Source organism: Ylistrum balloti, unplaced genomic scaffold (assembly GCF_031769215.1).
Source record: "Ylistrum balloti isolate Yb309-2 unplaced genomic scaffold, AGI_CSIRO_Ybal_v1 Utg370282, whole genome shotgun sequence".
Lineage (NCBI taxonomy): Eukaryota > Metazoa > Mollusca > Bivalvia > Pectinida > Pectinidae > Ylistrum > Ylistrum balloti.
In genome coordinates, this window is record NW_026782216.1 from 671,917 (window position 1) to 694,280 (window position 22,364).

A 22,364-nucleotide genomic window follows, 5' to 3' on the forward strand; every position below is an offset into this window, starting at 1 on the left:
AGAAATATCTTAACGAATTGCGTAATTTCTAAACCGTGTTGTACATGTTATCTATGATAAATTATGTCAAGGTATTTAGAAATATTTCTCAGTAAGACTGTAGCTGAAACTTAATCGATAAAATCTGGTCATGACAATCACCGGAACATGTCTGTCTCAAAAGTAAGAAAAGTAAGCATACAAAATGTAGTGCTTTGAGGGTGTCTACAATAATAATTTGCATCTTTGTTGTCATGGCAAGACATGTATGGCCTCTACCAAAGAAAAGAGCGCAGCACTTCCAACAGTATCCGAGAAGGTAATGCAATTATGATAGGAACTATGTTATACAAAAAGTACTATGTCATGGCTTCGGGAATGAGTTTAACTTCTTTACATTTGGAGAGAATATTACCCTTTTTGTACTTGTCAATACAATCAATAATAAATGCCTATTTAGCATGTAACGAGAATGTATTATTCCATGCCGCGGTACTTTCTTCTTCGATTTAAGAAGGGGGGTGGGGGGTGAAATTGTTTGATAAAGCTGCAGGTTTATAGTTGCCTAATTCAAAATCATTTCCTGACGTTTAGGATCATCTTTCTCCTCTTTGACATGTGACGGATGTTTATTGTTCCGCCCCGCGGTACTTTGATTAAGTAATTAATAATGTTCGATACATAATTGGTAGTATCTTATCCTACTTTTGTACGAACAACGTGAGATATATTTATTGATCATTTGAATAATTTCTCTGTGTTACATTTAAGTGTTTGATATTTGGCGGACATATTGCATTATTTTTCAACATAGTTCCCTTCAGTATCTATACACGTTTTGCCAGCGATGTTCAAGGGCGTCATTGCACTTTTAAAGTCTTTTTCTTGACCGTTCAGAAAGTCCTTAACTGCGTGTATGACGTCATCATCTTACTGTATGTGGGTAAGACGGATTCTCAATCAATTCAAAGTCACATTAGTTAATGTCAACTACGACAATGTCAGACTTGTGAACAGGGGCATTGTCAGAGTGGAACAAAACACCTTTACTGAGTTTTCCGCGTCGCTTGAGCTTGATACTTTTTTCTCAACTTCCTAAGAAGTGATGAATGATATGTGTTATCATTTTCTGCCTCTCAGATGTTCAGTTTAGCTCACGACAAAGACGTCCTTATATATGGCTATATATATCCCTGTAACCCACTTGTCAGTCATAACAATATCATGAACTTTATTGACCACTTATTGGGTTGCCACTGTGTCAGGCCTTCCAGAACGGGCGTCACCACCAATGCTCTGCCTGCCACACTTAAAATCTGCCAACCATCTTTTCATTGAATTGAATCACTGCTCTTTCAGCGACATTAACTATTTGCAAGAGTCACTTGCCTTGTTTACATTAGAGTGCTACCTCTTTCAGTCAGTAAAGCACCAATTTTGACTATTTGTATAGAAGATTGAGTTTAATTCTGAAGTTCCGTAAAACAAGTCAGCAATGATATTAAATATCCTAATTACCTATCAAAAGTCTGTTTTGTCAAAGCTTAACAATATACATCATGCATTTTTTGCATCACTAAACGTTCTATACTTTTTCAAACGTTTCAACTGAACACAGTAACTACCATTTGGAGTACACACCTAGTATGTAGACACGATATGAACTTTGCTATAGAAAAGTACTATCTCATTGCTTTGTGAATGAAATGTAGTAAGCAAAATATAAAACGGCTATGAAGTTTATCACCAATTTTGAATTTCTTTAGCCCTCACAATTTAGACCCTTACCATCACTGTCGAATCCTTTAAACTCGAAACTTTTGTATGATTCTGTTGAATTATTTTTTCTTATCTATTTTATTTTATTTAAAATTTCTATTTAATGCTATTAATGATTTGCATGTCCTTTGTACCATTTTTAAAATTTATATTTTAGAACAAAATAAACAAGGGTTTGTAGATGACATGACTTTCAGCTAAACAAGCGGATACGTAAGGTTACAAAAGAGATTTTACGTGGAAAAGATCAGAGCTACCTCGCGCTTACGTGTAGTTATCCTAATATCTATCTATATTGAAAACGTGATTAATAACGTGATGCTTAATAAAAGAAAACCAATCTGGAAAAAAAAGGAAAAAGGTGAGGAAAAAAGAAAGAAATGTAACACACAGACAATAAATATACATATAAAAATCAACATATAAACATTTAATGTTGTTTCGGAGAACTTGTCATGAAAGTTTTGATTTTGGTTTTAATGAATCTCACTCATGTCACTACATAATCAAATTCTTTTCTGTATTGATTATGGTCTTTGAAATCGTTTAAAATAATAATAATCATCATCAGTCCATTGACTTTGTCACGATACAAGTACGAGACCTCTACCTGTATCCTCATCTCGATATAAAACAAGACAAGTGAAATGGTACTGCTCCCTTTATTTATTTCACATGTGGGCTTGTTTCATTTACTACATATATAGTGTAAAATGAACGTTCATCTCCTTCATGCACCTCTTTAATGACAGGAAGATAACAAAAGACTGTCTCTGCTTAGGGAACCTGCCATTTTTATATATGATGACTCTACGGTACTCATATTAATATGTTATCTTTGTTTTCATGTTTAAAAAAACCCAGGAAATTCGCGTAATCGGTTCAAGTCATTTTCATTGACTGCCAGAACTTAGACGTATCGGTTCCAGAACCGTGCCGAACAGATTGCCCGCTATCAGTCCAGTTTTGGCTTCATCGGGACAAAGCTGCGTGCTGAGCATAGTGCAGAAGACATGGCCATTCGAGAACAGAGACTTCTCTAAAGTTCTATTCACAGACAAGTTCGACGTTAGTAGCAGTCATGGTCGTGTTCGGATGTACCGCCGGCAAGGAGAACGTTTGGAATTTTTGAATAGTAACATTCCATCTAATCCAGACTGTGTCACAGTTAATTCGATAGTTAAGGCCTTATTCCCACTTCTATGCAATGTGTTGACAGCTGAGAGATAACCTCACAACAACGGGTTTCAAGAGATGCAAGATGATAAATATTACTGGAAAGGTTTAAGTTCGTCATAATGATTTAATATGAAAGTAGTATGGTGAACATGTTTGAAGCTCTTTTGCATATGGTGTGGTGCCTATATTGTGAAGCCAGCAATCATTTTACGTTTACACATAGATTGGCAAAAATTTTCACAACAGGTGCCATCGATGAAGTAAAATACACTATCTCTCATGGAAACGGTCTCGCCGTTTAAATCTGTTTTTTGTTCATACATTGTCCTCGTTTATTCCTATTCTGAGTTTGATTTGAGATTATACTTACAGTTATTTCTTTGTTGTTTGGATATTCAAATGACATTTGTACAAAAGAATAAACGAATTCGGCTAGATTTTACAAAAGACATACTATTTGATAGCATCGTTTCGTACAAACTCAACTGTATCATCCAGCTGTTTCAACATTGTAGGAATTCTCAGTGAGGATACGGACCAGTCTCACTCAGTATTAAGTTAATATCAATGTACATGCCTTTTTCAATTTTCCTAGAAGATCAACTATACGCTATCCGATTGGCGAGAGGACGAAGAAATGGGGAAATTCGTAAAGCACAGTACAGAAGAATCGAATCCTTTTAAAGATGGTACGAAATGAAATACTGTTATATCTTGTTTGTAAAGTTCTTTTTTAGTGTCCCAATATCACAATTTCCCTACAAGATGTCGGCATCTTACCTATGACATGATTACTAAGGATTTCGGTAGACGCAAGTCGATTAAGACGAGAAGGACATTACGTTTATCTCATTGGAAAATATGTCCTTGTGTGATAGGAAGTAGGACGTGCTCGATAGTGGGTCTAGATGTTTCGGTTCTGTCAGTTTTGTTCTCATTTGAGAATATGTCATTACTTATTTTAGTTGATAAATATTCACGTGATAGTTGTCGTCAGTGAATTAGAAGACGCTGACCTTTCAGGAATGACTTATGACCCTTGAACTTTTCTAGGGGTCATACGAATTTTTTCGGTCAGTTTGATTTTGCCGTCATCAATTCGAAATTTGCATTTAGATACAGTTGGCATATCGGTCTTTCGTGTGTTCTCTTAGATATTGAAATCGGCAGTTATTTGAACAGAAGAGCAACTTTTTCATTGGGATCTAAATAATAATATTAAATACATTTTCACGGTGCACGAAGGTAGCTCAGTGTCAAATGTAATCAAATTCTATCCAGATGTCTAAAAGTTTTATTACAAATATCGAACTTGAGTTTCTCTTTTCCGCTAGTATATCTTATTATTAGTAGACTAAAGTGATAAAGAAACGCAGGGTGAACTTTAAATAAGAAATTAAGTATGATATCGGGCTTCATTTAAAACGAAATTTGCTATACTTACAGATAAATTAAAGCTTAAAAATTTCCAAAGTCTGTATTTTGCATCTGACAATTGGTTTAGAGGTACTAACGATTAAATTGAATGGACCCATAGGATTTTGAAATTGAAATTGAACTGAGTCATAAATATCTTGTGTGTCCGCCGTTTGTTGTGGTCACGGCCCTTATTCTTCTGGTCATAGAGTTCATGAGAGCGTTAATCCGTCTTATGGGGATGTTGTTCCACTCTTCAATCAGAGCTCTGGTCAACTGCTCTCGAGTAGCAGGGGGTGGCTGGCGCTTTCGAACCTGTCTATCCAACTGGTCCCAAAGATGCCCGATCGGGGACAAATCAGGGCTATATGGCGGCCAGTCTGGTGGTTGTATGTTGTTGTTGGCCAGAAAGACTTGGCAAATCCTTGTATCAGATGTAGGTCGTAGGGAATGTGTATTAGTTGTTGGTTGTAGGAAATGTGAATGAGCTTGTTGATTGTCGTTTCCTAGGTTTAAGTAGATCTTATAGAAGTAATTTTCAGAGTTTAGGAAAACATTGTTTGCTGGTGACAGTTGTCCTACATATTTACTGATAATAAGTGCAGATAGTTCAAAAACTCAAATTCTGTATTTACATTTTTCAAGGAAACGCAGATCAAGTATCCTTGCGAAAGGTATAAATATTGAAACCTCGGAAGTTACTGAGGAATATCAAAAGTGATCGAAATAAATGTCACAATCTAGATTGAAAGATACTTTAGTACTATACTTTAATGATATATTTATTGTTTTCGTACGAGGCTGAGTTTATCGAAGGGCTTATCAAAACAACACCTTCAACTTCCTTTTCCGACATATTGATGAAGTCTTGGCTTTAGATAACCAAAGATAAATTCACTACGTCTATCTTATATACCCAACCAAAACAAAGTCGCTTACCTCGACATCTTCATATATGGAAACCAACACGGACAGCTTTTCACCAAGCTTTATGAAAAGCATGGTCAATGGTTGGTAATGTTGCTGTGCACCTTCTTCTAACTTCAGAACGGGACGTTGATTAGTTAATATTTACAAGGCAAGTGTCGCCGATGAAACGGAAGATGCCTACTCTTCTGGGACACCTGGTCTTATTATCCTTGCAATTTTTTTTCAGGAGTTTCCATGTAAATCCTTCTTTTGTTCATATTTTACACTAGTTTTATTGAATTTGAGTTTGATTATGATTATGCTGAATGTCGGTATATTCTGGTTTTTAAAATAAATTTCATAATTTTGACACGGCTCGTTATTTCGTCAAGTACAATTGTATATTCTCAACTATGCCACTGTTCGAATGAGTTAAAACTAGATATGCAGCTGTGGATGAGTAAAATCATGATTGATTGAAAGTAATGTCAAATTTTCAGCCCTTATAATTCAATAAAGGTTTTGTAATTTTCATATATCTATTATTTAAGAAGAATGTCAAGTGCATGCTGATATTCTGAATTGTGTAATGTGTTGAGGGAAACGGATCGTGGCAAACACGATACACGTCAAAGAGATACTTTGAACCGTCATGTGGCAATAAACTAAGCTAAAAAATTCTTTGTTGATTTCAATAACCTTATTAATTGGGCATATCTTCGCTAATACTTGGCTAATTGATTGATTGGGTATTACATTGCTCTACGTCAGCGATTTAATAGAGAAAAAAATTACAGAATTTGTTAAAAAGACAATAACTTGATTTAATCTAAAATGAACTATCTTTCTTCGCTTCTATTGAATATTGTAAAAATAAACGTATTTCAATTTCCATTTGGAATTTAAATTCGGTTACCGTTCAAAATAAAAATAAATCCATGGTTTCTGCTTTTTTATCATGGGAACACCAAAGCGGCATAAACTACATATCATTTGTGAAAGGACTTTGAAATGTTTTCACGTAAGCAATACAAATATGTCGCATTGTCACTGTTGTTATAATTCACATAACGAAATTCAAAGTGGACTCCAGTAGAGTATTTCTTGGACGCCATTCAGGCAGGTTAAATTAGCAAAGCATTTAAAAAAAACCATTTAAGTTGTTGCTGTTGAACATTGAACAAATGTCAATTTACATTGCCTTGATTCGCTGTTGTGTTGGTTTCTTATATATTCAGATCTGCTTGCTACATAAGAAGACTTTACCTTGTCATATATGATACACAGAATTAGAGCTTTATAATGAAGTTAGCTGCAGTGCACAGCTGTATTGTCCTTTTTGGAATCGTCAGGACCTAAATTCTGAATCCTTGGAGATGACTTGGAGAAAAGTGATAGAGAAAAATGTTCAAATTTAGATGGGGATATCTAATATTTCCAGCAGACACTCGATAACATTTGTATATCCAAAACCACTTCACATTAACAATATATATTGAATATAGCAAAAGAACCACCTATAGTCATTGAGTCTTTTATGTTGTATTAAAGTTGATTAATATCGGTCAAAATAGTTGGTAAGGCATTAGCTGATGCAATCGCAATGGAACTAAGATGTGTGGTTCTGTGCTCACTAATCGTCACTGTTTGTTTTTTCGTGGATGGTCAGAGAAAGACCGGTCGTGGGTGTTACTTTGGACAAGAATATTTATCTTAATTGTCATGATGGCTGCAACAAGCATCCCGAACGTTGTTCAGTAAGGTCGCAACAAAATTATACAAGAAGCAGGACCTCGTCTTAAAATGGCTTTTGCTGTTCACAGGGGGATAAAGCCAAAAAATGAAAAGCATTAACGATTAGACAGACATGTAAAATAAAGTTTCGAAAATGGTACAAAAGACACGTGGAGGTACAGAATGCCTCGATCTCATTTGTCATCTATGTTTGTTTAAGTTTCCTGTTGCGTATTTTGTGTACTGATAAGGCCCTGTATTAATTTTTTCTGTTGTAGCTAAAATGAGGTACATTGTGCAGTTGGCTTAAGGATGTGATTATGTGTCTAGACCGTGGCGTATTTGGTCTTTGTTCGCCGACGCTGTTGTGTTTTCTGTCAAAGTTTGTTTGCGATGAGATTTTTTTTGGTCAGTTTATGTTGCATTGCATTTCAGTGTTGAAGCTGGGCTTGATGGCCTCCTGTTTTAGTTGTTTGATTTTTTACAATATTGAAATGTTTTCTTAGCATTTACATGTATGGCCGTCCCATATATACATACAGTTTTGACATAATTTCTTAACTGAGATGTATTGTATTTTTTGTGTTCGTCTATTACATGTATTTTCCATTGTTTTCTACCGTGTGACGTGATTTGTTTTGTGTCGATGGTGTTATAATGCTCTGTATTTCATTTTCTGATGCGTTAAATATTTATGGAAAACCATGATTAAGTGGTTTTGTTATGGGGAATGGTGAGATGGTGGAATGCAACCTCAAGTGTATTAATGATAAGAGTAATCCCCCCTGACTGCATAGAGTAATCTCCCCTTACTGCGTTAACCAGTTTCCGTTCCAGTGAGGGTGCCAGGTGAAGCTAGCTCGACAAAATTGAAAAAGCTTGATTGAATCAGCGTGGTATTTTGTCAGAACAACTGTGAGAGGTATTGTTTAAGGTCTCGTATTGTATTTTGACCAAATTGAAGTCGCTTTTACATAAGTATTTGTGTGGAATTTGAAGTAAACACCTCCACTATGACTACTACCCTGGAGTGTTCACAAGTCCACGTGCCAGTTATTTATAGAATTTCCCGCGTCAAATCATTTTTACGATAGTCAGACATGGCGGGTGAAGACTATGTATCTGTGTTGATCATGGGCCACTCCTTCATACGTCGTTTAGAGTGTTTTGTCACACTAATGATAGTTGTGATCTTAAGACAAATATTGGCGGGTATCCAGTTATCGTAAATTATTTTGGGAAGCCAGGAGGAACTCTGAAACGGGTGAAAGATTCCTTCACTCAACAAGTTTTCAGAATTAAACCTTCTGCTTGCATAGTGCAAATTGCGTCTAATGACCTTGATGATAAGGACATGTTACCTGATAAATTGGCATGTCATGTATTCTTTTACGCAGAATTCCTGGTAAACGGCCTCGAGGTAAAGCATGTTATTTTATGTCAGACCCTGCAAAGATATCGCACGAGAAATATCCCAGTAGCTCAATTTAATGAAAAAATAATTGGTACAAATAAAGCCTTAAAGGATTACTGTAAGTCAGCTCCTGAAATAACCTATTGAAAGCTGAGAGGCCTGAAGAATGCCAACAAAGATGTGCTCTCAGCGGATTGAGTGCACTTATCCGAACACACCGGTGTTCCCAGATATATAGGGACTGTGAGTCTGTCATCTCCAATTATTGGTTTTACTCCTCGGCTGATTGACTCGAGTACAAAATATAGATAAGATTAATTAATTTTGGTTTAAAAAAAAGAAATTATATGAATTAAAAGAAGTACTATGTTGGTTCCCAAAAATTTTATCATTGAATCTGTTCAGGTGCCAAGAGTAGTTGTCAAAACACTCAGCAACAAAAGTTTGTTAGTTTATCTGATCACATATATGTGACAACAACAATGGTTGTCATATTGTTATAGACAGCAGTGGTTGTTTGTATATCGGATAATATAATTGACAACAGTGGCTGCCTGTACATCTGTTTATGTATTTTGACAACAGTGGTTGTCATAGTGCTGCAGACAACAATGGTTGTTTGTATATGATTATATATTTGACAACAGTAGTTGTCATAGTGCTGCAGACAACAGTGGTTGTTTGTATATATGATTATGTATTTGACAACAGTGGTTGTCATATTGCTATAGACAACAGAGGTTGTCGGTATATCTAATTAGGTATTATACAAGAGTGGTTGTCTGTATATCTGATTATATATAATTGGCAACAGTGGTTGCCATAGTGCTGCAGACAACAGAGGTTGTTTGTATATCTGATTATATATAATTGGCAACAGTGGTTGTCATAGTGTTAATCACCCGTAGCATGATTATTATCTTTGAACATTTCAGCAAAACAACATGCCAAGGAAAAGGAAGTCGACCGAACCAAACCGGTTGCCAAACAAACGGACCAAGCCGAAGGAGGTACCACAGCCAAGTAAACGAGACTCCCTAGCTAGTGACATAGCGGTTAAGCTATTTGAGCTTATGAAATCCAGCAATAATTCAGAAAAGGTGACAGCCAGTAATACAATGGAATCTACCTCCCGTGACCCTGTGTAAAACCACCATGATGACCCTCCTAGTGTGGATCTTACAATGGCAGAGTTAGTGCGTCCATTAGGACAGAGCTCAGAATTATCAGGTAGCGGTAATACATCATGGCCAATAGACAGCAATGTAGATGCTAAGGTGAAATCCCAAATCTGGGCTAACCAGTTTGCCGACTTGGGGTCACTGGTTTTTGAGCAGAGACCAACGGTTCTGGATTTACAAAGCTCAGGGGGTAGAATTGATATTGTACCTCGTTATAAATCATTTAAGATAAACTCATTGGACAAATGGAATAAAGCTTTTCGCATCTTTGTTGCTGTCTACTCCATGAAGTTTCCAAATCAAACACCACACCATATGAAGTATTGTAATATTGTTAATTCATTAGCAGCCCAGAAAGGTGACTGGCTTTTTTATGATACAAACTTTCGGAAGTTCAAGGCCAGGGAAGACATCCCACTGGGAATTCCTAATACTGAATTGTACACACTAACACTTAAAAGAAACTTGAACAGGAAAGTAGGGTCTTTTCGTAGTCAATCAGGACAGAATAACCCTCCCTCCAACCACATCTGTTACCAGTACAAAGGGTATTGCTCCAGGGTGGGGTGTAAATGGCCACACAAATGTGAGAAATATGGGGGGACCACCCCAAAAAGGGTTGCCCAACACGAGGCGACATTGCTGTCAGAGAAACAAACTCGAATGGTAACTCCCGTCACATTAAATAAAGTCAATATTGAAAGGGAAATTTACCAACATAAACGCATCGTAACACCTGTAAGAGTTTCTGCATTAAATCATTGGCTGGATGGATATCCGGCTCACCTGAAGATAATTTGATTTCAGGATTTAGCTTTGGGTTTTCTCTCCATTACTCGGGTCCACGGGAATTTAGGGAATCTCATAACTTAGTATCGGCTAATAACAATTTAGAGATTTTGAAAACTAAGATCAGCAAAGAGGTCCAAGCGGGCCGTGTTGAAGGCCCATTCAGGGAGCCGCCTTTCCCTAACTTTCAGGTCTTCAGGTTCCTAATGAGTTTCGTTTGATTCAACACCTAAGTTACCCAAAAGAATTATCTATTAATGATGGAATACCATCTGAGCTATGCAGTGTTCATTACCAGACCATAGACAATGCTATTTTACATATCTTGAATATGGGAAAGGGTGCTATGATGGCTAAGACTGATATCGATTCAGCTTTCAAGCTCATTCCAATTCAACAAACAAATCATGAACTGCTAGGCTTTAAGGTTGAATCCCTTTACTATTTAGATAAAACTTTACCTATGGGAGCATCCATATCTTGTAAGTTGTTTGAGGATTTCAGTACAGCCCTTCATTGGGTAGCTGAGCACAAGCTAAATATCCCTGCCTGTGTCCATGTTTTAGATGATTTTCTTTTCGTTACTACAGATGATACCAGTTTATGTAACAAATGCCTCAGGCAACTTTTAGATTTTTGCGCCGATATTGGGGTCCCTATTAAAGATGAGAAGACTTTGGGTCAAGCCCCCCATAATGACATTCTTAGGTATTGAATTAGATTCTATCCTGTTTCAAGCCAGATTACTACAAGGAAAAGTAGACAAAATTAATGGTTCACTACAGCTTTTTCTCTCTTGTGAAAACGTCACTCTGAAAGAGCTCCAGTCATTGATTGGATTATTAAATTTTGCATGCCAAGTAACTGTCCCAGGTAGGGCGTTTTTGCGTCGACTTATAGGCCTTACCAGGGGGGTCCGGGCCCCTCATCATTATATTAGGCTAAACCGAGAAGCTCGCAGGGACTTGCATGCATGGTGGGAATTTATAAAATCTTACAATGGCAAAACTATGTTTATTAGCTACAATTGGGAAAATTCAGAACATTTACACATGTATACTGATGCCAGTAATTTAGGATTTGCTGTTATTCTGGGCGACTCTTGGTTTTATGGGAAATGGGAATTGTCAGCCTTAAAACAACACATTTCTGTGCGAGAGTTGTTTCCTCTTGTTCTCGCAGTGGAAACATGGGGAGATAAGCTGAACAACATGCGAATTGTGTTTCATTCTGACAACACTGCCGTTGTACAGGTAGTAAATAATAAGTCTGCTCGGGATTCAAATCTCATGATTTTGGTTCGCAGACTGGTTCTAGCATGCCTTAGATTTAATATTGTTTTTAAAGCTGAACATATTCCCGGTGTGCGTAATACTGCTGCGGACATGCTATCCCGTTTACAGGTGGACAAGTTTCTCGCCCAATATCCACAAGCAAAGAGGGAGCCGGATCTGCCAGTGACACAGGGTTGGACTCTTTAGTGGCTATATTTAATAAGCGACATTTACACACAACTCGGGGTTATTGTCTTTATTCAGTATTGCCACGAACGAGCAGGTATTCTTTGGGATTTAACATAAATATACATATTGTCTTGTGTTGTCATTGTGAGTAATCCTACTACTTCATTTTATTTTAATCAGTAACAATACTGTAATCGCAAGAATTGTTATATTTGGAAATATTATACGTTAAAATGATTATTCTCCAATCTTGGCAATATCTTTATTATGTCAAACGTGTAAACCAAGGGAGAAAATATATAACAATGTCGGAATAATTGAAAATTTCGTGTGATTCAGACTCATTTGAGGTACCGAATTAAAAAAATGTAAAAAATCTAGCCATGCAACAGTAGAATATACAAAATATTTATGTAGAGAAAAATTGGTAATCTTAATCAAATAAAATATGAATATGATATTAGAAAGGCGTACATAATTTACCATAACTGCACATGACAATAGCTTTAAAATGTAACTGTCATTTGAAATGAGCGTGGCTCAGATTAACCACCAGCTACTGCGTCAGACGGTTTACATAATACTTCAATAAATCAGTCTACATATTGAAATGTAAATATGAACGGTACGTAACCTGCAGAGGGCTCATGTGACGTCAATGATATAAAGCGGTTACTAATAACTAAATATTGTCCAATTCTAATTAATAATTAATATAAATGTAAAATGTTTACATTGTAATCGTTGATCTGTTTCTATGATATATTGTTCATATAGATATTCGGTTGAAAATAAAATGTACACGGTCAAGTGTTTTCTTACCGAGATGGTGAGTAGATTAATCCACGATATTGCCGAATCGTTATTTTTTTATTCTTTTAAATGTTGTTCGTTATTTATTTCTAGAGTGTTTGTAGAATGTTACCGAATTTACCTGGTTTAAAATACAGCTTAATCGACATTTCGCACAAGTATATATACGTACAAATCAACATTTCCTTGTTGATGAAGGTGAGGGAAAGCAATAAAATATATCTTTATTTCTAACTTCTTCTTCGAAATAAATCTACCGACTTACTGGTACACTTACCCACATGAACAAAGCGTTTCATTAGAAGCTTTCATTTTCCTCAGTATTCAAACAAAGGAACTGATAACATGTAACCACTGGAATATATATATATGAATTAACAAATCATTGAATCATTCCAAACAAAGGTAACGAAGGAGTTTGGCGTACTGTAAGTGTTGGTTTAGTAAGGAAAGACATTTTTACTTAGTGGCAGTAATTATAACTAGCATTCAATATCATGTTTGCGCATAAGGCTGTCAATTATACCGACCGTTATTTTTATGTTAACTCAGATCAATGAAGATTGGAAATGAAGGTTATCTGTTGTGACATTCATATGAATTCAATATATGTTTACATGCATATTGCAAGCATTTGGTCTTGCATATGTTTTTTTTAACCATTTTTCATTATTTGTTTCATTATCTTTATTGTATAAATAGTTATCATACCAGTTGATACCCATTCTATATTATTCTATTAATGTCACAGTCATTTACATAAGCCTATTCAATTGACACTCCTTAACAATAACATTATGTTGGCTTTAGAGTGTGCTGTGGATGACAAACAGACATACGACTCAAAGCCATGATCAATACACACAGATCCATGTTTGTGACATCGCCTACCAGAACAAGGTGTGGAACTGAGTGTGATAGCGTTACATGCGCATGTCTATGTCTTTGACACAGCTGTGTCAATATGCCTAAACTGTACGTGTATTCTGCTGCTGACACGAACAGAGATAAGACAATGCTATGACTCCGTTAAATAAACGAGATAAAAGCATCATTCTTTTTCTTCTAGTCTTAACCTATATTTCAGAATACAAAGATCACTGTCGTTAATTCTTCAAAGTTTCAATATTTTCTGCTTCAGATATAATGTATAATACCTTCATATATTGAAATCTTTATTTAAACATTTTTGGAGGGTATGTGTCAAACAAAACATTTATCATTTACACTTAAAGAGGGATCTATCTCAACATCTTGTAAACATAGGTATGGGCTTAAAAACAAGAACCAATATTGATCATATGTTATCTGTCTTCTACAAATTGATGTTCAGAGCATTATTCTTAGTTGATATTGCGTGCTTTACAATATGTTATATACGCAGAGGATTCTATATATCTACATGCATTTTAATAATAATATATCTTAACGTACATCGTTGTGGAACATTCGGTCTTAGTTTGATACTCAGTGCATTTCAACTTAAATTTTCATTTTTTTTTCTGTCAATCACACACAATGCACTATATGCATGCAAGCCAATGCAATGCATGAAATATTTTTCATAGCTATTTCAGACCGGTATGGAAACCCACTGATGTCGTTTGAAGTCCCCCAACACGTGTACATGATGAATTTGGGGTTGTTTTATCGAATGCTTTCAGTTTGTTTCTGTATAATTCAAATTTCAGCATTATTGTGGGTTATTTCACGGAAAGCTTAGTGACATTGCTACTGGTAGTTCGCTGAGAGTACAGTATCTACAGAAAAATACGTAATGCTAAAATTCCCATCTTGCTTCAGCAAAGTTGACATTGCAAAATTTATTGCTAATTATGTTTACCGAATTTGTTAGATATGGATCCAATCTAAGGAAGATTGCGATGTGTCAAAATGTATCTGCTTATTTATTTCACATCTATGATTAAAAGCCAGAAGCTAGATTTATCATTTTCAAAATTCGGCACATATATCATTACTTGAACTGTAGATAGGCTTATTCAGAAAATAAACAGACATGCGTAATTCTTATTATTAATGACGTGATGTAAGAAAGTTCTTGCACTGGTGCTTTAATTTGTGGGGACAAATACAATGTTTGATCCAAATATTGAAACAAAAGCCTAAATGCAAAATGCATGTGGAGGTGAGAGATATATCAAAATTATTATACTAGTCGCAGGCATATAACCTCCTGCCAAATAACTTGATTATATTGTCGTTATCATTGAACACATTCTTAAACGATAGCCGAAAACTTGTTGAAATACAACTAGAAGCAAGACGATAAATAATAAAAAACAATATGATACAAGATATAGCAGCCACCGAAGTCAGAAACATAAAATAAAGAAAACAGAGACATAAAAGGATGGGAAAATTCCAAAAGCAAATACATGACATCAGTGATTGAAAAATCAATTATTTTCTTTAGTGTTAAGATCGAGATAAGCGGCCGATTTAGAAGAGTCTGTCGTCGATGTCTTGAATTCCAATTCTTGTGGGTATAATGTAATGTGGCAAATAAATATCTGATTGTTTAAAGACAAGACATTATCATTATATCTGAAATTGAAATTGAAGGACTTTGCAATGGATTTGGCAAACAGAAGGGGGCAGTTAGTTCCCACAGGTATTCTTGTAGTCTGTTCGATGACCTTACCACAAAACTTGACAAAGATGATTTGGATGTATATTTTACGAAAGATGCTCAGTATAGTCAACACCCATAAACATTGAACACTCTTTCACCTATCTTGTAAATGAAAACCCTCATAATAAGCGAACGAATGGTTTCTTTCAGTTTAAAATGGAATATGGAGGTCTATAAATGTCGGAAGAAAACAAATGAGAAAAAGTCAAGAATATGATGTACAAGGATACTGCTGACGTCATTTAGAATACGCCATCATAAGAAAGTTTGAATTAAAACTATATTAAGATTGGAAACCCTATGGGTTTAATTGTCCGAAACCGTCTTTGTCATAAGCGGTATTGTATACAAATAACTGCACAAACTGAAGTATTCTAAGATTAAAAACTTCTCGCAAATTTATCTGAGTCAGCCTATATGCCTACGCTATGGTGTTGTTCAAGATAAGCTCGTCCTTAAGATGTCAGAAACAAAGAACTTTGTCATGCAAACAAAATGTTTGTTTTATGGATTGACATCAAGACGCCCACACATGTATGTTTGTTTATCCTTTCCGCGCTAATTACATCAATGTCTGTGATAGTGAGGTCGCTATTGCGTAGCCAGCTTGATCATCTCTACTCAGGACGACTCATGTTTCTCGGAAAATAAAGTAACGGATTGTCCTGTATTGCAGTAGTAGTGGGTATTAGATAGGCTTTGCACTTTTTGTTTATGGATTGGACGGACATCCTGTATGTTGATCAGTAAGATAAGTATCAGTTGTTACAAGAGATCTCGCCTTAGAACGACCCTGTCTGTTGACTACACGATAACTTCAAAGAAACAAGTAAATAATTATTGCATTACTATATTTGGAGGCTTTCCATTATCATTTCTAATGAATTCCATCACTTTTCCTCTAAAATCACTTAAAATGCAAAGTGACATATCATTCGTTATATCATTGAAAGCTGCCTGTTTCATGAAAGTCAACTCAGATTTTGAAAATGAAAATTGAGGATAAGAAGATGAAATGTGTGGTTACAAGTCCCAGTAATACCGAACCCACATTAAAACTCTCCACCAGTGAATTCTTATATTCTAGAAAATGTTGAAACGAATCAGTTAAAAAATTCACATTTCAATGTAAAACGACTTTAACGACCGACTTGAATTATAGCGGATTTCATCATAGTCGGTTTGTAACCATTTCTATATTTTCCGCCACGCGAATTTCTAAAATTGTACCATCTACCCTAAATCGCCATCTTATTGTAAAGTTCAACGCTCTATCGACTGAGCAAACACTGTCTCTATATTACATGTGGCTTTTCAACATGATCGCGAAGAATGTTTTCAGTTTAACAACTACTGTTTCCTTAAATGCAAACAAATCGCAATATTCATTTACGTTGATCTCGACGCATTTTGGGATAGTGAAAAAAACTTTTTTGGAAGCGAATGCCAATCAATGTTTCTTCTGTGATAGATGAACCATTTTCCTATTTCATATAATTGTCTCTTTTTTCTCATTGATTGAACACTGAATTACCGGAAATTACAAGTGCTGACATGACATGCAAGCGAATTGTGTAATCAATCGAAAATATAAAAAAAATATGGAAAACGTGACCTTGTGTGTTGACATTGGGCTATATTTTTTGGCCTGGTTTATCAAATTGATAGACAGGAGGATTTCAGCATTTTTGCTGAATTTGAGCATGGTACGACACTAATGAAAAATGGTAAAATATTTATCTCGGTGTTTGCATTAATTTTTTTTTTCAGTATCGGGAAGTTTTACATTCTCCATAATGATTTTATTGAGAACTATCTTATTTCTTTGTGCGATTGAAGCTGGGCGTGTTTTAGCCTCGTTATTTTTGTACAAGTTCTTATTTGATAACGTGACATTACTTACGTTTATTGACTGAGGCGGGTGTCGTCAATGAAGCAGAAGACGCTTAATCTTCCGGAACACCTTTGGATTTCATGAGTCTTCATGTATGCATATATTGTCCTACTTTTATTGCATTCCAAGCTAGATTATGATTATGCTGATATGTTGTCATTTTCTTGTTTTTATCTCAACCTCTGATCATAATAATAAACAGACGATATATTCTGACATTTATTCAATTCGCATAGACATATTGACAAATAAACAAACACATTGAAATCAGCATCAAGACATAATCACAATCTCGCCCATATAGATCAGTATGAACGCGGGACAAACAGCTGTATAAACAATGCATAGTATCTACATACAAACGCAAACATCGAAAGCCGAGGATAATTGTTTTCTGTAGATTGTTTTTGTAAAAGTTTCGCCTAGCAACGTTGTCATGATATATCTCATTTTCGGAATCCTTTGTATATCTCCGGCAGCTCATCATTATTAAAGCCAGACTTTGTATGTTTTTATCCTGATGGCTTTCTCAGATTTCATCTTGATCAACGTTTAGGCTTCTCAGAAGCATTTGTGCCGGAAAGCGATCCGTTAAGTTCCCGGGGGTTTCCCGACTGGTCCAGAAAGATGCTTCATGTATTGATTGCGTATGCTTATAATCCTCTCTGGTAATTTTTTAGCTTATATGTTACTGGCAGTCTGGCCTACTCCTTCGGGACTTTGTCGGTTTGTTTTCAGTTTTTTGTTTGTTTTTGTTTATCTCTATCTCTCTCCTTTTAATTTTTTTGCGCAAATATTACGGTGCATTTTTTTTTTTTTTTTGTTATGTGTCTTTAAATATTATATGCATGCAATTATCTATGTGACCTTTGACAGGATATCGGAGGAAGAATAGCATTTAACATTCACGTATTGACTCAAATATAATATGCGATCAGGGATTTTGTGCGTTTGTTTGGGGATTTTTCATCTGCAAAACTGCAAAGGTCAGAAGTTAAAGTAAGCAGCCAATAAAATGTTTGTTCTGAGAATTTTTTGACTGATTGTTTGCTTTTAAATGTCCACCAAAAAATAGTCTAATGTGGTCTCTTTCGTCAATTAAGGTCAGTGAATGGCCATATTTAAAGATCAGATAGGATTTTCTGCAAAGTATTTAGTCTTGTTATTCCTTTCGATCCATGGTACACATATTCTTGGAAATGTTTTGGGATTTTATCGAGATTACATCTCCGTAACAATTCAATTCATTGATGAAATTGCTGAATGTCACAAGTGATGGCTGACAAAAACGATGCTAGTGGATGACCGGGCCACTGAAACGCATTTTAGTTAAAACGATCATATTATTCAACTTTATCACAAATACATGTTTTAGATATGGTATTGGAAACAACCTTTAGCTAATATCAATTCCTTTCACAAGAGTTTCTTTTGAAATTTCATCAAAATGGCTTATCAAAGACGACATTTAGATGTTGTCTCAGGTCTGATGATGGCGGCGTGGTAGTCATCGAAGCGTCATGCAAACTTTTTCACTGGTTATGACCTAAACACAATGATTCGAAGCCATGCGATTATTGTGGTAACTATTGTAAATAATTCAAACAATCAGGAATGGCAAAATCTAAATCCTGCTCCCTACATTCTAGATTGGTACATCATGAAAAAAGTCAAGAAAAGGACTTACATTTGCGCTTACTGTTGCTGTTAATTTGCCCTCCCGAATGGGTGTAGCATCATTTTCCTTACTGTGATTGCTGAAAATTTACATGACGGGTGTCGTCGATGAAGCAGAATTCACCTACTCATCCGGAACACCTGGTCTTCTTTTTCGTGTAAATTTCTCTTTTGTTCATGCTTTATGTTTTATTTGAGTTTGTATGTCGTTGACATTCAATGCATTGTTTCCTTTTTTTATCAAATTATAAATTGGTAGTTATTTCGGTACGATATGCTTTGTCTTGTGTCCTTATACTGCCGTATAGCAGACACTTTCACGGGTCAGAGTTTTCTTTTAAAACAATCATGTTGTATTCGAACGAATTAGGATTTTACGATCTGGATGTACAACGACATCTTATACACACGCGATTCATAATTCCACAAATTCAATTTTCGTTATCATGTATCGCAAAATAGCGAAATAGCAAAAATATCATTCCCGCGAAAAATTCATTTTAGTGAAATATGTCATGTTAGGAAGAATCTATGCATCTTGTGATCTTCCCAGAGGTTGATATACAAAGTGATATCGTGACAGGCAAGTATCTAAGCTTAAGCAATAGCCTACAGACCACTTTAAATAATACAATTTTCGTTGAGTATGATCTGATGTCAAGCCCAATGGTATATCATAATAATTATCATGATGTAGAATTCCAAAAATAGAATAAAAAAAAAAAAAATACAAAAAGCGATAGAGAAAAAAAATCATTGTAAGAAAGGAATCAGAGAGGAGATCACGTGACTCCCGTAAATATTGCTACTGCAGCATACTGATACAATGCATTTGTGCATGGCTAGGCAATCATTTTCAATTGGAGTATACCCCATACTCGGAAATCCTAGCAGTAAATTGATTATGTTACGGTCTTGTCCTTCAGTTGTCGTATTACCGCACAGCCCTGCGCTCGCGTTAGGAAAACCAACGTTTCTGTAAAGCTATGTAGCATGTCGAGTAATTAAACTATCAAATACAATCATTTCATTCATAAGATATGACAAGAACTTCTCCGTGTGTCGTATCCGGATTTAGATATCGATTGAATTAAAAAAAATGCTGCCTTGCAGTTTTCAGCATTTTTGTCTCGCTATGCGTGTTGGACTATATAACTTACGTTTCTGTGCTGTTTTTGTTTGAGATCATGCTTTAAATCTTGTGTTGTGATTACAAGACATGTGCCTCACCTTGCATGCATTCACGCTGAAAATTAATAAAACATTTACCTGGTTACCATTAATAAACGAGAAAAATATTCGTGAAATATTGCTACAATTAAGCAATTTTGGTTATGATTACATAATTGGATTGTCAAATAATGTAGTTTTCTGAGCCAAGCAGTTACAAAGCGCATCCATTGTTCCTCAGTTTCAAGGAATATAGTTATAGAGAAAATAAGCGTAGTAACACTCTCTGAAAATAGAACTAATACAAGTTTATAGCCTTTTAAAAGATTATGATTGTATCAAACATAAAAAAACGTAATTCACTTCTACGAGTTTTCCATTTCTGTAATATACCCCTATTTTTAAATGGAACAAACACTCCCGTCGACGGTGTCTTTAACTTATTGGAGTTAGCTGACTGGTATACGAGACGCAACAAGAAACATTGAATACCCTCAAGACACAGCAGGCAATATTTGAGATTTATTTCGGATGAAACAAGCACTCCCGTCTATCGTTTTGTATCTTATTGACGTTAGCTGACTGGTATAGAAACGGCACCAATAAACAGTGATTATCATTAAGATTCACTGTCTACATCGCCTCCTGTGAGGATGAATATCAAGAGGTGACAAAAAGACGTTTTTAATCAGTTCAAAAATAGCCGATTGTTAGCAGATACAATAATTAACAATCATTATACCAATATAAATTTCAGAGTTATTGCCCTTTGTTAAAAACTCTTGTCCCGTGCTTAGCTTTGCCCACTGAGAAACAAGGATCATAAAACTTAATGTATACAATGACCATACTTAAAAATGTGCTATGTACTAAATTCAAGGCCCTCAATCCCACAATTACAGAGTTATTGATCTTTGTTAAAAGTGTTTTGTCCAGAACATGCATTTAAGCTAGGGAAATGAAACTTGGTATATACGTGTATCAAACGAAGACAATATGAAATGTACCAAAATCTGGTTCTGCCACATCTTACTCTTAGTTAATTCCCTTTGCTGAATGTTCTGTCTAGAACATAAATTTATATTGATTGCTTTCACCACTTAATTGCAGAGTTATCACCCTTTGTTAGAAATTTTGTTCAGAGAAAATCTTTGCGCAAAGTAAAGCAAGGATCATGAAACATAATGTATTCATTGATTATACGAAGACAATGTGCAGGTATCAATGTTAAGGCCTGCAACCTTTCAGTTACATAGTTATCGTCCTTTGTTAAAAATAAATTGTCCTGAGATTAACTTTGATTGCATTAAAGTTAGTAAAATGAAACTGGGTATATACGATGATAAGACCATGTACAGTGTATCAATGCTAGGGCCTACAACCCAATAATTATAGAGTAATAGCCCTTGGTGGAAATTTAGTGTCCAATTGAGTCGTTTTCGGGAAACATTTTTTTGTTCACTAAAATACTAAGGATGCACAGTTGACTCCAAATGACGTCATTATCACATAAGCCATTAATAAGTGTTAATACACATTTTTCATATTGATCATTTTTACGTTATATTTGCTTCCACAGAGAGTTACTCACTTTTGTTTAAGTTGCAGTAAACTCTTTAGATATTAACTGGCTTCGTTTATTCCGATGTCCCTTTTACATCGCGCAAGTGCTCTCATGTGTTAACTGTGAAATACACGGTTTCATAACGCAGCCTCTCAAGGCATTGCACGGCAATCTCTCGGAGATTTACATCAAGTATTTGTACATTGTACATACAGCATTAGGCGCTTCCCCCCGAAGGTATCAGATATTCCCTTTTATTGGATCTTGATATATTCGTAAAAACCGACGTTTACCAAATTGAATCGATGATAGCGTCGCTATAAGTTCCACTACTCTGTGAATATATCACAGATATCGAAAATGAATTTTCAGGTCAACAGAATTTTGAGGTGTTCTTTTCTTATTCATTTGTTTATTGTTTCGGTTTTGTTTTTTGTTTGCTTGGTTCTTTCATTTTCTTTTCTTTTTTATTGGTTTGGCTGTTTAACGTTTGGAACGATATAAGTGTCTTTGATGTTCTCTGTCACGACACTGAACGTGCCATTACATCAATCATAGAAAGCATTATTTTCAGTAAACATAGCTCTTCAATAGTCTATTCTTTCTAATAGCTTTATGCAATGTCGAGATCAGTCTGGGATTATCTGAACCTGAAACATATAACCAAGAATGGTCATCCTTAGAGTTCAGGAAAATGTTCACTTAGGATAATTATGCTTTCGAAAAGTCAAAATGAGACTAAAACATAAA